This window comes from Typopeltis vanoorti, chromosome 1 (assembly GCF_054136105.1).
Source record: "Typopeltis vanoorti isolate ZY-2024b chromosome 1, IOZ_Tvanoo_1.0, whole genome shotgun sequence".
NCBI classification, from domain to species: Eukaryota; Metazoa; Arthropoda; class Arachnida; order Uropygi; family Thelyphonidae; genus Typopeltis; species Typopeltis vanoorti.
Genome location: NC_143549.1, coordinates 145,181,012 through 145,195,888, shown reverse-complemented (window position 1 = coordinate 145,195,888; position 14,877 = coordinate 145,181,012). Strand labels below are relative to the sequence as shown.

The 14,877-nt window shown below is 33.0% G+C and overlaps 2 protein-coding genes across 3 annotated transcripts in view; one reads left to right on the top strand and one right to left on the bottom strand.

The window, feature by feature from the left end:
* Window positions 1-14,877, top strand: part of LOC150110510 (tolloid-like protein 1) — a 152,660-nt gene that overhangs the window by 15,217 nt on the left and 122,566 nt on the right. The window lies entirely within an intron of this gene.
* LOC150110511 (arylsulfatase B-like) overlaps window positions 1-14,877 on the bottom strand; it is a 318,735-nt gene that overhangs the window by 183,249 nt on the left and 120,609 nt on the right. The window lies entirely within an intron of this gene.

The following is a 14,877-nucleotide window of genomic DNA, read 5'->3' as shown; positions in this document are numbered from 1 at the left end:
AATATAGCTGATGTTCATTAGAATCAGAATATATAATGTAGACAGTGTAGACAGATTCTATTAGTAGTTGTAGATTGATGTGTGTTTTCAGTTTCATGAAGCTTAATTTATGCTCATGCTAAAAAGGTTTATTAGAGGACCACACAGAAAAGAAAAAAAGACAAACAGGCAATATGATGACAGTCTGATAAATCTATTTGCTTTATGGAAAGTAGGCTAAAACACTTAAACCAAGGCTATTAATGAGGCTATTGTGACGGACGGATAGGCAAGGAGACAGAAGCCACCGTTAAGAAGGGATTAGCAAAATTCGAGTGGAAAAGAGAACCTTGGAGATAGTTTCATGAGAAGGTTAATAAAATGATTATGGCGATCAAAAGTAAACATTATATGCCGTGATTTTAAGAAATATTGCATTTTAAGAAATATTGCATTTTAAGAAATATTGCAAGCATTTTAAGAAATATTGTAAACCGTGAGGACTATTTAGCATGCTGAGTCATTAAGCTCCTAATCTCATACCAGAAGCATAATTCAAATTAAAAACTCCAAAAATTAACTTAGTATACAGTATACATTATTTTTCAACATACGCAGGTGATTCTTTCACAAGAAAATGAAACAGTAACCATAGAGTAAAAAGTAATATGCAGAAACATAGCACACGAAACAAAGAGAGAGAGAGAGAGAGAGAGAGAGAGAGAGAGAGAGAGAGAGAGAGAGAGAGAAGAAATTGGATTCAAATCCAGTCTAGGACGCTAGTAATATTTACAGACTTTTTCTAATGATGCGATTTTTCTAATTAGCCTATTTCATTCAGATGTGTGGGATTTTGCCTCAACCTCTAGTTTGTATTCATCCTAAACAGAGCTAACGTAGGAGAAAGACAAAAGACACTCGTGAGATATACTACATGTGATGCAAAGCTTTTTTCACTTTCTGAAAGAACAATGAAGGCATACAAGATACTGCATTGACAACTAATAACAGATTTTTCCCAACTTAACTAAAACTTTTGGAACAACCTTCATACAGTTCAAAAACAGCTTATGATGGATTTTTAAGTAATTAAGGTCAAATAAATTGATCAGATTAATTATTTTTTCTTATTAATTTCGTTACTCGTTTGCTAAATATTAATCAATAGTAATAATTGATACGTAAGGAAATTATGCATTATTAAATGACACGCCATTATTTTCTTACATCTCTTCAAGAAAAGAATATTTCAAAAACCTGTTTAGCATTAGATTTACAATGAATAATGGTTTGAAATGTTGGATATAAGCTGTATACATTTTAAATAATATTACTATAATATTTAATCCAGGATTAAAAAATACGAAAATAGGAGCTTCATAAAACAATAACTTTTTCGGGATATAATCGTTTAATAAATTCAGCAAATGTTCTGTTTTAGTTGTCAATGAATTATTCCAAATATGTAATGATACATATAACCGTTGCATAGTGAATGAATTATTCCAAATATGTAATGATACATATAACCGTTGCATAGTGAATGAATTATTCCAAATATGTAATGATACATATAACCGTTGCATAGTGAATGAATTATTCCATATATGCAATTGTTACTCGAGTAACGTTTTGACAACTTGAAATTATTTCGCATTTTTTCTTTCTCTTTGTCTCTTTTGTTTGTTTATTTAATTCAGAAATAGTAGGACTTCGAAATGCTACACTTCTTCATCCAACCCAAGAAAGTAAAACGATGCTTATCTTCTGGCTGCTATTATTCCCAAATCATTCTTTAATATTCATTTATGTTTGTTTGATAGGCGATAAAATTTCTTACCCATTAATGTTTTGGTTATGAATCAAGAAAAAACCTTATTTCTCTGACAACAAAGGTCGATCTTCATATAACACGCATAAAATACTGTACTTCGCATTGAAAAAAAAATAAAATAAAATTCAAAGAACAAGGCACAACTACTCATATTTTGTTTGCCTATTTTTTTAATGAATTAATGAATTGCCTTCCTAAATAATTTGATAATATTACCATGCATTCCTTCAGTATGAATGTCTGAATGAAACTGTTTTCCGTATTTTACTTTCTTTCTATTTTGTTTTGTCATTTTTAGCTACATACTTTGGCACTTGTATCCACACAAGCTGGGAATTAGTACACTATTAGACCTAAGGTATATTCTTTTCATGATTATATCATTCAAAAACTTATATCGGTGGAAAAGAACACAAAGTTTTCTTTTTTCTACTTCTGAGAGCAAAATGTGGATTTACAGTATCTTTCTTTGATTTGATCTAATTCAGATATTGGAGTCATCAGTACATTACGTTTATAGCATCTCACTTTTTTTTTCTCCTTTTACATTAACATTTAAAGTACCAAGACTTTTGTGCTGCCAACAGTTTAAGCAAGTGTAGTCTGAGCCTAAAATAAACAGTTGTTATTGTTTTTCTTATTTCTCAGTAGGATTTCCAAATCGTGAATAAAATTTCTGGAATTGAAATTTTATCATAAAAAAATAAACTGAAACCATTTGCGATAACTTTAAATTGTTGGTATTAAATTAGCTAGTTATTGTTAGCACAGTTATCTTCGACGCATTACTTTTAATATTTTATGTTTATTCTCAAACCAGCAAGCGGGCAGGATGCCATGATATTTAACTGAAAAGACAAAACAGCCCACTCCACTCCACTTCGTCATCTCTCAAATAGGACACGCTGATTGTATTCAATTAAGTTAAATGAAGAAGCTAAAGCGACACGCACTAACTGACACGACCTCAATGAAACATGGCTATCGTAAAACAGAAAAGGTGTTTGTTTCTTGCAGCAGAGATAATAAAGGTAAAAGTTAACGGGGTGCATTGTAACCATATAGCTGAATATTCTTCAACACGCTAATATCTTTTTAATAACAGATAACACAAAACACAAAAACAAATTTACCTTGGCATAACTTATTACAATTTTTTAGTTGGAGCTTAATGACATTCATCTTCAATACGAGTTAGCTGGATATATGTGATGAACACTGAAGTGTCTTATTCAACTCTTCTGCTTTCCCTTTCTCAAAATCTATCAAAATACGAGCAGCATTTAGTTCTAATTCATATGTGGTCCACCTTCAAACCACCAAACAGTTTTCTTTCACTTCTTTCATCTCCTTTAACTCTATTTTGTGGAACTGTCTTCCAACTGCCAATAGTTCTTTCTGTCTTTACATTCCCCTAATACCATAATGGAGTAATGTACAAATATTTCTAAGCTTTATGTGGTAAAGTATTTGATATGCTTTATGTGTACATCCCGGTATAAATATAAATATAGATAATTCGTGGAGTTCGTTCCGTTACCCTCTGAATGGACATAAATCTCCTCTCCTAATGGAAAGCTGATGATGATTTTTTTAAAAAAAATCTTGGATGAGATGTAATTTCTCAGCTTTCATCCTCGAATCTTATTTGTAAGCTTATCTGAGGATGACACCATTTAGTTATTATTTATTGGTCAAAATTAAGTGGATATTGAATACCACATTATTTCTTAGCCGAATAAGAAACTCAAAGATAGGAAATCTAATCTAAGAGTTTCATGCCGAATATAGAAAACTATATAAAGATCGGCGAGTCCAAGCGTAAGCCAACACCTGGTAGTGCAATGCTAGGGCGACTCGTAGTAAAGGTGGGGATAAGCTCTGATCACTGTTCTTAGTATTTTCTCATAATGTAAAACACAACTCCTAGGAGATGTATTACTGTTCTACATTATGAGAGAAGGTCACTACCCAGACCGGTTTTGACCTTTTTTGAGGTCTCATCAGAAAAAAGGTCAAAAAAGGTCGAACAGAGTGTTGAACAGCTTTGTTCTCCCAGAAACTCAAGTTTTTCATCCAACAAAACAAGCAAATCCACAAGAAAACACGCAATTAGCAGGCGAAAAAAATAACACTGGCCTCACAGAATTAATTGCTTTGGGTAATTCCAAACCATTAACCCGACTTGAATGAAGAAATGTCGGTCATAGGCTATTTGGAAGTGTCAAATTTCTAACTGCAATTCTACTTTCATCCTTAGGGAAGTAATAAAGTGCATATTCACATAAATTATATATTAATATGTTAATACGAAATAAACTACAATCGCTTCTTCAGTTACTCATTATAACTGGAATTAAATGCATAAATAAAAACGATGGAAGAAGAAGGATATTTTAAGGACAACCATTTTAACCAAATAAGTAGTCAGAAGTAAACTGAAAACAAACAGTTAAAAAAATAATTCTACATTAAGAATCCTTGGAAACAATGAAGAAAAACTGCACACATTTTTTCAAAGTCTGTCAGTGAAGTTGAACTGGCATTATTTTCTAGAGGGATCAGTATACAAATCGATACAGAATCCATATATCGCTATGCTTTCCAGTTATCTCACAATAGCAAACGTCAGTTTGTTTTGATTCCTTGCTGTATAGATAACATTTGTACCATTGGCTGTATCATCCAAAAAACTCCTTTAATCAAATATTTTATTTTTGAAACGCCGTGTTTTTGATTGAAGTGATTGTTAAATGTACGCGCACACACACACACACACACACACACACACACACACACACACACACACACACACACACACACACACACACACACACACACACACACACACACACACACACACACACACACACACACACACACACACACACACAATAATAATAATGACTGCTAGAATTTCTGTTAAACTAAATTTCATAACGGCTTTCATGTCGAACTTAGATTTCATCTCTAATTGCATTGGCCATACAAATTAATCTAACCAAAGGATGAATTAATTGAAACGACGGTATGCGTATCTTTCAATGCTACATTAGTCTGGTATGTTTTGTTCATATGCTATAAGGATCACTCTTTATCGGAGAATATTAGTTCTAAATGCATCAATAACGGCCAACCAAATATTATCTCTGACGGTACAAACTTTAAAGTAGTAAGCCTTAAATAAATAAACAAACCAGACATGCCGAGTGTCTCAAGCCGGCAACACATATCCTTTTGATGCAAGCCAGTCATTTGGAAGTATATACAGTATATAAAGTGACGAGCCTCATTTATATATTTCTTGTTATCAAAAATACAGATTGGTCCATAAGTCACGAAAGGTTTTGAATATTTAATAACTTTTTATTTATTAATTATTTTTATTCTTTTTTTATTATAATGAAATACAGAAACAAGAGATTTTTTTTATTATTTATGAAAACCCACTTATGACAAATAGGCCACCCCGTATATTATTGATAGAGAACACTATACAAAAGAACAAATTAGAATTAATTTCATTTTCCCCAACGATTTCTCATTTCATAAGAACTTAGGTGATCGACAACTGAAAACATGACTAGCAGGCTTTACTTTCCTCAATAAAGACTTCGTCTATGTGAGACAGACTATGTCCTCATCAAACAGTGCTCAAAAGATATTATAACGATATTTTTTTTAAATTATAACTTGTTTACGAAATTCTCCTTAGCTCAGTCAGTACACGTCCAGGGCGTGAAGAACCTTTATAAGGGCTTTCCATCTTAAGGTGAATTAGTCGGTTTCATATGAAGGTAACTGGATTTTCCTCCACGACACTCGAGTTTTTTATTCCTCATGACAACATAAATCGGCCAGATAATAGACACAGTTTGCAGAACAGACCATACATGAAGACAGGATTAATCATTTTGTCAGAGCATTAATTTGAGTTTTCGAAGCGAAGTTACTGTGGAGGTGACAGGCTTTAGATTATAACAAGTAAAAGAAAGATAATATGGTTTTCATCTTGAACGTCCAAAGATTAATGGAATCTGTGAATAAACCTTAACATTATCTCTTCTTAAAATGTAAAATGTAATAAGACTTTGCATTATCTCTTCTTAAAATGTAAAATGTAATAAGTCTTTGCATTATCTATGTTCTCACCTTTCACTCAAATACAGGGTTATTCACAATGAAAGAGCAGACTGTTTATGAATTCTTCATTTCCAGGAATATAAACATGGGTTATAAGTCACCTGATAGGAAAACTGTCAGATATTCAGGCACTCCATTATGCACCTCTTATAATACCACGCGCACATCAAAACGATTGTCCCTTTATTGGCGACTCTTTGTAACTAGTCGACAGTTATTGAATTCACTGCTGCTACAATTCGATGCCAAAGTTCTTTCAATGTTGTGAGTAGGAGCGGCAGGTAAACGGCCTCTTTAACGAATTCCCAAAGATAAGAAGCACAAGGAAACATGGGTGGTCACTAGCACAGCACAAGATGATCTGTTCCCACTTCGACCAATCCAGCGGTTTGGAAGAGTTGCGTTGAGATAATTACGGACATTATAGTGAAAGTGAGGAGATGCCCCATCTTGCATGAAAATTAAGCCACCAGAGTCGTCTTCGAGTTGAGAGAATAACCAGATTTGTAACATATCGAGGTATGACATCCCAGTTACTGTTGCCTCGGGAAAGAAAAAAGTCCCATAAATTTTCCTGCGAGAAATGACATAAAATAAGTTCACTTTTGGTGAGTTTCTTCATGTTCAGTGTTTACACGTGGATGTTCTGCCGCCCCCCTCCCTATATTCTCACGTTATGACGACTCACTTCACCACTTAAGCGAACCATTGATTTATAAGAAAAAAATGAGTCGTGCTGCGAAGGCATCGTTCTCCATGTCATCAAACATTTTTACACAAAAGTTTTTTTTTTTTTTTTTTTTTTGTCTCTGGGGTGTAGTGCCTGTATTAACTGCAACTTGTAACCTTTCATATGCAATCGTTTCCTGAGAACATTCCATACCGTTGTTTGAGGAATTCTTAATTCTTTGCTTGCGAGGGCTTATGGATTTTCTTGGTCTGCGTAAGAATTTTTCTCAAATTCTTTCAACATTAACTTCGGAAACAAATGTACGACCCGGACTTTTTCCTTTACAGATGCATCCCTCTTCTTGAAATTTTTATAGGACGAGTAAATCTGCTTGTGACGAGAAGGTTTTCTTAAATTGAGTGCGGACTTTATTGAACCGTAATTACGGAATTACTCTTTGCATATCCAATAACACAAAACGTTTTCTCCTGCGGAGACGCCATTTTTGTTAACTCTTTGAGCAAGCCACTGAATGATCTTTTTGTTTCAGCGCACTCTAGTAGCAAGAGCCTGCTACTAGAATGTGGGGAAAATAAACTCTCATAATTTTCCTGTCATGTTATAACAAATGTTTGTATGGAAATAAACATCTCGCAAACAAGTACAATCTGCTCCTTCATTTTAAATAACCCTGCATTATTGATCTACAGTTGCATTTTTCCCATGTTTTCCTTTATGAAAACTCAAAATGATTAATGCCATGATAATAATATGATATTTTAAGTTTTCTTTTGAACATTAACAAAGTTAAATTTACAAATGTTTCTTTGTAAATTTACAGAGTTTAAGTAGTACAAAATTTAAGTTTTGTACTACTTATCTAGCTAAGTAGTACAAAAATAAGCCATATATAACTATTTAATAAAATCAAATAACTGCGAACAGTTGCACTTTTTACTACGATGATCTCGTTTTTGGAATTCTAATTACCACTAAATATATTGACTAGTAGTACCGCAGTCAACTCACGTAATCCGGGAGGAAAATGCTATGGCAGGAAATTCAGATATGACCATAACGGAAGATAAGGTTATCAACCCTTGCCTTTCTATAGGTCAGGAAGTTGCATTGGTGAGCCGATCAATACTACTACAGCATAATTACATTTTGAAGAGTTAACGTGAATGCGATAACACCAGTTAATGCGAATAGCTGAGTTCCTTAAACTTGGTCATTAAGTGTTCGCAGAAAACTGCGATAAGCCGCTTCAAGTAATTTCTTATCTTTAAATGTCTTCTGCTAATTCAACATCTGCTACATCCTCTTTTGTAACATTGAGTTTAGAGAGCAGTAATCTCGCTCTGTAAAATATTAAAGACTAAATTACCACTGTTTCATTCAAAATTTAAAGAAAGCAATCTGGATCCAACACTAAGATGACTTATAGTGAAATCATAATTAAATTTGAAATTTATTGAAAGTAAGTTAAACAATAAATACATATAAAATATGTAATATGTAATTCAAGTACAAATTCAAAATAAACAAATAAAATGAATAAAAGGAAACAGAAAAAATTCAATAGAAAAAGAAAGGAAAGCCTACAATGAATGAAAATGAATATAATATAATAAAACAATAATGTTTCATTATATCGGCGAAGATGTGTAGAATGGAATAGATCAGTGAAAGAAAAAGAAAGAATTTGCTCGGCTCGGTGAGCCTAGTGGTTCGCGTACCCGCTTTTTGATCAACAGGCGATGGGTTTAAATCCCGTAGCATAGATTTTTGTTACCCAGTACGAGACCACAACCCTATTTATTGAAAACATAAAGTAACTTAAAAAAAAGTATAATGTTTCGTCTCCAGAGAAGGACTGAGCTGTTGAACCGATAATATATATATATATATATATATATAGAATAACGACCGATTGACTTCGTTCGTTATTCTATATATTCCAGTGTTTGTTTGTTTGTTTGTGTGTGTGTGTGCCATCCGAAAGGCTGTAAGCCTGTGGGCGGTAGTTTATCTTACCATTAAGGTTAAGATAATCTAGATATTATGCTTTATTGATCAAGCAGGGTGTTTTTCAAATTCAGACCTGTCCTCCAATAAGTCACCTCTTCTTCTTCTTCTTCTTCTTCTGCAGCTTCTCCCACTTAAGTGGGGGTCACTGTTTGTTATGAGTCTCCTCCACACCTTCCTGTCTTGGGCTGTTACCACATCCAAGTTCTTCATCTTCAAGTCCTCTTCTACCAGCTCCCTCCATCTCTTCTTTGGCCGCCCACGCTTCCGCCTTCCTTGCACATCCATCTGCATGACCCTTCTTCCCACATATTCGTCCTCCCTCCTCATCACATGACCAAACCATCTCAACCTTGCCTCCTGTATTTTCGCTCCTAAGTTCGTAACTTTCACTGTTCCCCTGACATAGTCATTTCTCAGATGATCCTTTCTGGTCACACCGCACATCCACCTAAGCATTCTCATCTCTGCTACTTCCATCCTGCTAATGTTATTTTTCCTCAGGGCCACAGTTTCTATAGCATATGTCATAGCTGGCCTCACTACTGTCCTATAAATTTTGCCTTTCAGATTGATCGGCACCCTCTTATCACATAACACTCCAGCCATCTCCCTCCAGTTCCTCCAACCTGCTTGTATCCTGCATCCCACTTCCTTCTCAGCTCCTCCATCACCTAAATAGCAATAACAATAATTAAATATTTTATTAATTAATCCAGAACTCATTCCTAATTCCTACCGAAATATGTGCAATGCTACATAATAAAAGATCATAATTTTGTTTCGTCTAAATTTATTTTAAGGTAATAATTATCATTATTGAATTATTTTTTTTACCATATCCTGCGCTGATAAAGATGAAATATTTTATAAAAATAAAAAAGAAAGAAAGAAAGAAAGAAAAAAGGGAATAGACAGCCCTAATTCTTGTGAACAGTTTTTGCTGTGTCTGTATTTAAACAAAATATGAGAATATCAAATAAATGACACTGATATTAATAATTTCAAGAGATTTCTTTAATTATATCTCTTTTTCATCTTTTCTGTAAGTTGTTCACTACCTCCTGTTTAACTCATTGTCAATTAACTAGTTATAAATATCAACTAAAGGCAATAAAATGATTTATATAAGTCGTCCTAACTATAAGAATAAAATCGTAACCGCATTAATCATTAAATTGCTTGTTCATATCATTAAAATTGGGTACACGTGGGTATGATTATTATAGCCAATTATTGTGTTAACTAGCTTCCTTTCTTTATTCGTTATTCATACATCGAAGGAATTCCGACAGGATGTAACTTCCTTTTGCACTCCTTTAATGCTTATTTTTAAGCGATTTTCTCTAAATGTTATAGTCTCTTCAACTAAACTGCTGGGATTTTTTTTCTATGATTTTATATAGTTTTACTTAATACTTATCAGATTTTAAATCCATTAGTTTCAATGATTAATTCATATTTTTAAAATGTATTTTCCTTTATTATTTTGTCCAAGCAGCATGAGCAATTGGTAGAGTCACGAAGGAAAGAAACAGACAATTAACCATATAACGAGTTCGAAGACTGCGTGCAGACAAAGGAACAAATTTTGATCATAGCGTTGTTTGAGTCTTAGCAACTCGAACTGTGGTTCTTTTAATGGTGTTTGTAATTTCTGCGTTCTTTGAATTACAAAGCTAACCATCCCCCTTCCACAAAAAAAAATCACTTGTATAAGAAAATTTTGCTGCGAGAAACTCATATCTGCCCAATCTTAAAGAACTTCTCAGCATAGCACATCTCCTTCATACGAATTATCATTCCAATATTAGCTCTCATTTTACTTCTCCTGATATCTGCTAATCGCAAAACGGAATATATCATGAAAAGATAAATCACATGATGGTAGACTAAATATATGATGGAATGACATGAAAATAACTCATATGATATAATCGGTAAAGCGATAACATCACCCACGTAAAAAAATAAGGGGGGGGGGGGGACGATCGCTATATCTCAGTTTTCAGGTTTATCACACTCGTACATATTTGTTTAATAAACTTGAAATACGATATATTCTGTACTGATTTCTTTAAGTCATACTGTATACAGCCCGAAGAAAGAAAGCATTAATTAATTTCATACATTTTGATATGCTAATAAATTGCTCATTGAAAGTTAATATTTTATCGCTATTCCTCAATAGTAATCATATACTTTCTATGTATCTAAATATGTATACGAAAATTTATTTTCAAGATTCTTGAAAATGTGAAGTTTTTAATATAAAATTTGTTTCATAAATTCGGAAAAAAAGGTTGACTCTAATTTCAAATTTCGCAGGGTATTTTTCGAGTATTTATAGATATTTCGAGTCGAAATAACTCCACTGAAGTTATTTCGAGCTGATATCTGTGTCTTTAGATTGGAATGCCTGAAAATAAGCAGCTTAAATAGCTTTTAAGTCATAAGATTTTGAGGCTTATAAAAACACAGCTGCTGCATCTCACTGTGCTGTAGCTCACTAAATAAACACTTTCATAGCAATATTAAAAAAAATGTTTCAGGAAAGTTTGCGAAAATCCACAGAAAACTGAATTTTGTTCACCGGGGGTTGAATACTCTAGATCAGGGGTTCTCAAACATTTTAAAGTTTGTACCACATAAATAAGAATCAAAAAATATATGTACCACCATTTCATTTGCTTTATATTTTCGATTAGTGTTTGTTTTACTTGAGTTGCCATTTCGTTAATTCGTCGCGAAAGAGTGTCATCTGACAAAGAAACTTTGTTTATTATAATTTTTTACATACAAAAACACCGTTTCAAAATAAATATTAAATATGAAAACCCTTATGACACGCTAATGAGACTTCGCATCCGAAAATTCACATAAAACTGCAATAAAATTTATTTGTTCGTTTTATTCGATTCGCCAAGCTAAATTCTTGGAAGAGCAGTCTACTCGTTACAATATTAAAATACATTTTTCTGAACATTTATTTAAATATTTTGTGTAAAAATTGTACCATCAAAAATAACGTAATGTACCATTAGTGGTACATGTACCACAGTTTGAGAAACGATGCTCTAGATAACCGAGTAAGATGCTCGAATGGTTGATATCCACGCATTTCATCACGCAATCTAAAGTGATCGATGATGAAACTATCTAGAAGCAAGTTACCACTTGCTTCTACTCGTAGACAGTGATGGCTAAACTTTGTTTTTGTGGAAATGCATATGGGCGCTACTACTATTTTCTCCAATACTACAACTGCAAAATGTGCAGAAGTAAAATAATAAGTAAATAAATAAATAAAACAGATAAATAATAATCCGTAAAACCTTTTGCATAAAAATCGTCGTAAAATCCTCATATTTATGTCACAGACCTTAGCAAGGATAGTTTGAGGTGCGTAGGTTATATTTGGTGTGCCTCTTATAAAAAAATTAGACAATGTGAGAAGTATGTTTAAACGATTCATCAATAAAAAGAATATGTATATCATCCAGAATGTGATATTTTGTGTATCTCCGTTTCAGTGATTATTAATGAAGTCAAGTCCATTTTACAAATTTGTTTTAACATCAGGTCTCAAGACACAGAATCCTTTCATGAAAAGTTGAATCAGAAGATATTGGAAAAAGAAGTTGATTAATGAATAAATTTCGAGTTCTTAAATAATGGTTTGACTAAAATCGGAGAAGTATGTTAAACAGGGAAGGTCAGTTATTAATTATTAGCAAACTAGCATTTCTCACCTGGAGAGATTCTATGACTGAAATCGTCACATTCTTATCCGTTTTTTCAACATATTCCGGTCAATGGCTTGTGATCAAGTAACTTAGCTTCATATGACCGAACAGCTAATCGTATCTACATAGTATTATACGTCGGTTAATTGAGTATGTTCGCTGGCTCGTTTTTCTGTTTTGTCGCATGAAAAACCAGAACTGTTGAAAAAACGGATAAGAATGTGAAGTCAACTCCTGCTCACAAATGCTATATTCAAAGTATTTGAATATAGCATTTGTGAGCAGGAGTTGACTTATTCATAGGCAAGTCTACGCACAACTATCGTTTTAATCAGCAAACGGTGTACTCGGTCATATTGTATTAGATTGTTAAATCATTATCAAATGTACCTGTGAACCTTTAGATTTTCCAAAGAAGAAGAGAGGATATGCTTTTTATGTACTGGTTCTATAATCGTAACGAGACTGTTACCGTTGAATATCGAGGGCAATTTCACTGTGCATTGGCATTCTAGAAAAAAAAACGTTGCATGATAAGGAATTGTCATTGAACCTGATGAAATAGCTAAAAAGGTGGAATTCTGCATTAGTTTGCAATTTTTCTTGGCTGAATAACTTCAACACTGGGAACTGCAAAATAGCAGAGCATGATGTTATAAGTATAATCTCGAACAAATTATTGGTATCTTTCATGTATGAATTGCATTCATGTTTACTTGGTTTTCCTGCCAAACACTGTTGCATATTTCCAACAGTTTTGATTGCCTAAGTTGTTTCTGGATAAGAAATATCGTGCAAAGGACATCGGCATTCTTTTACTGTATCATTTGTTATTCATCATCATCAATTTCTTGATAATGTACCCTCAAGAGGTGTTCAGGTTACTATGACAACACTACATAATTAAGTATACATTATTATTGATCTCCTATCCACAATGTTCCTCTAAATCTGTCTATTACTTATGAGCACTCCAATATTGTCATATCTAACATTTTGTTCTTCTAAGGCAGTTCTGACTAAATTAAAGTGTCTCTTCCTATGGGTCTCTTTCCTGCCATTTTGGCATCAAACACCTGTTTTGCTAGCCTTTCTTCACTCATTCTATTTAAATTGCTATACCGCCTTAGATTTGCTCTGCTGACACATTCATGAATGCTAACAATGTCAAGTTCCTTTCTAGTATCTTCATTTTTAATATGCTTACTTAATTTTCTACCACTGATGCCTAGAACCCTCATATCTGGTCTCTAGTCTTTGATCAAGTGCTTTATTTCTAACCCAACTCTCAAAATTTAAAATTGGTTTGAACGCTGTCTTGTATTTGGTTTATTATTATTATTATTATTTTCAAATTTCTCCTCTCTGATTCTAATTAGCCGTACCTTCATATGTGTACGAAGTTTAAACCATCTAAAAACAAATATAATCTTGTTTAAAATTTAAAAGTTCTATCATTTTTGCTTTATATTTTGGCAGGAATAGGTAAATTCAGTTCAATATTTGATAATAAAAGAATTGCTTACTTTTCCACGTTTTGGTGATCAATTATTCATACAATCCTTCTTTCATGTATCAATGGTAAGTTTCCGTTTAAAAAGAGCTTGTCAGTAAATTTATGATTTATATGATATTGTAACTTTATTTGTATGAAAATTTACTTCTAACACGTCTAGTTGCCTAAGTTGTCTGACAATGTGCAAAAAACACCAGAATCCTCTCCTTGTATCACTTCCTTTTTTTTTTTTTTTTAATTTATCAGAGTTTTCTTCTCGTGCTTTGATTAAGTACCATACGTGTCCACAATTTTGTAATTATATAAAGCATTATTACGATAATTCTTGATACATATATTAGCAAGTTCTACGAGTTCTCTTCTCTTTCTACCTCCTTCGGAAGATGAAAAAGTCTGAGGGAAACTAAGAAAGTATCTCTGTGTTCATCTTACTGCTATCCTATTTGGCGAACTCTTTCAATGTCATTATTTATGCGAAAATATTCAAATTCATTTCGCGATCAAACACATTGCCAAGAAATTCTTTTTTTAATTTTCTTTGAAATGAAATCTGACACTTAGAGAGCAAGCACAGGGCAGCCTTATTTTACGTAAGAAAACTCAAGGCAGAGTATCAAGCAGAAAAACACATCTTGAGCAATAGATTTTAGTGTAGAATAACAGTATTACAAAAATTGTAACAACTTGTAATACGCATAAATTGTTATTTCATTTGGGAATTCTCTGGAAGCCTCTCATATTTAAATGAAGGATAAAGCAATGTCAGCTGATAATTCACTTTACAAACTAAGATAGATAATAAGAAACGAAAGATATATAATTACTGACAGATAATATATGTCCTTTCCAACACATTAACATTGTGAAATATAAACGGTGTCAAATAACGATGTTCGAGTAGCTGCATCAGGCGTAAGAGGGTTTGATTACCAAACCTAATATTTATATCAAGGTTAACAAG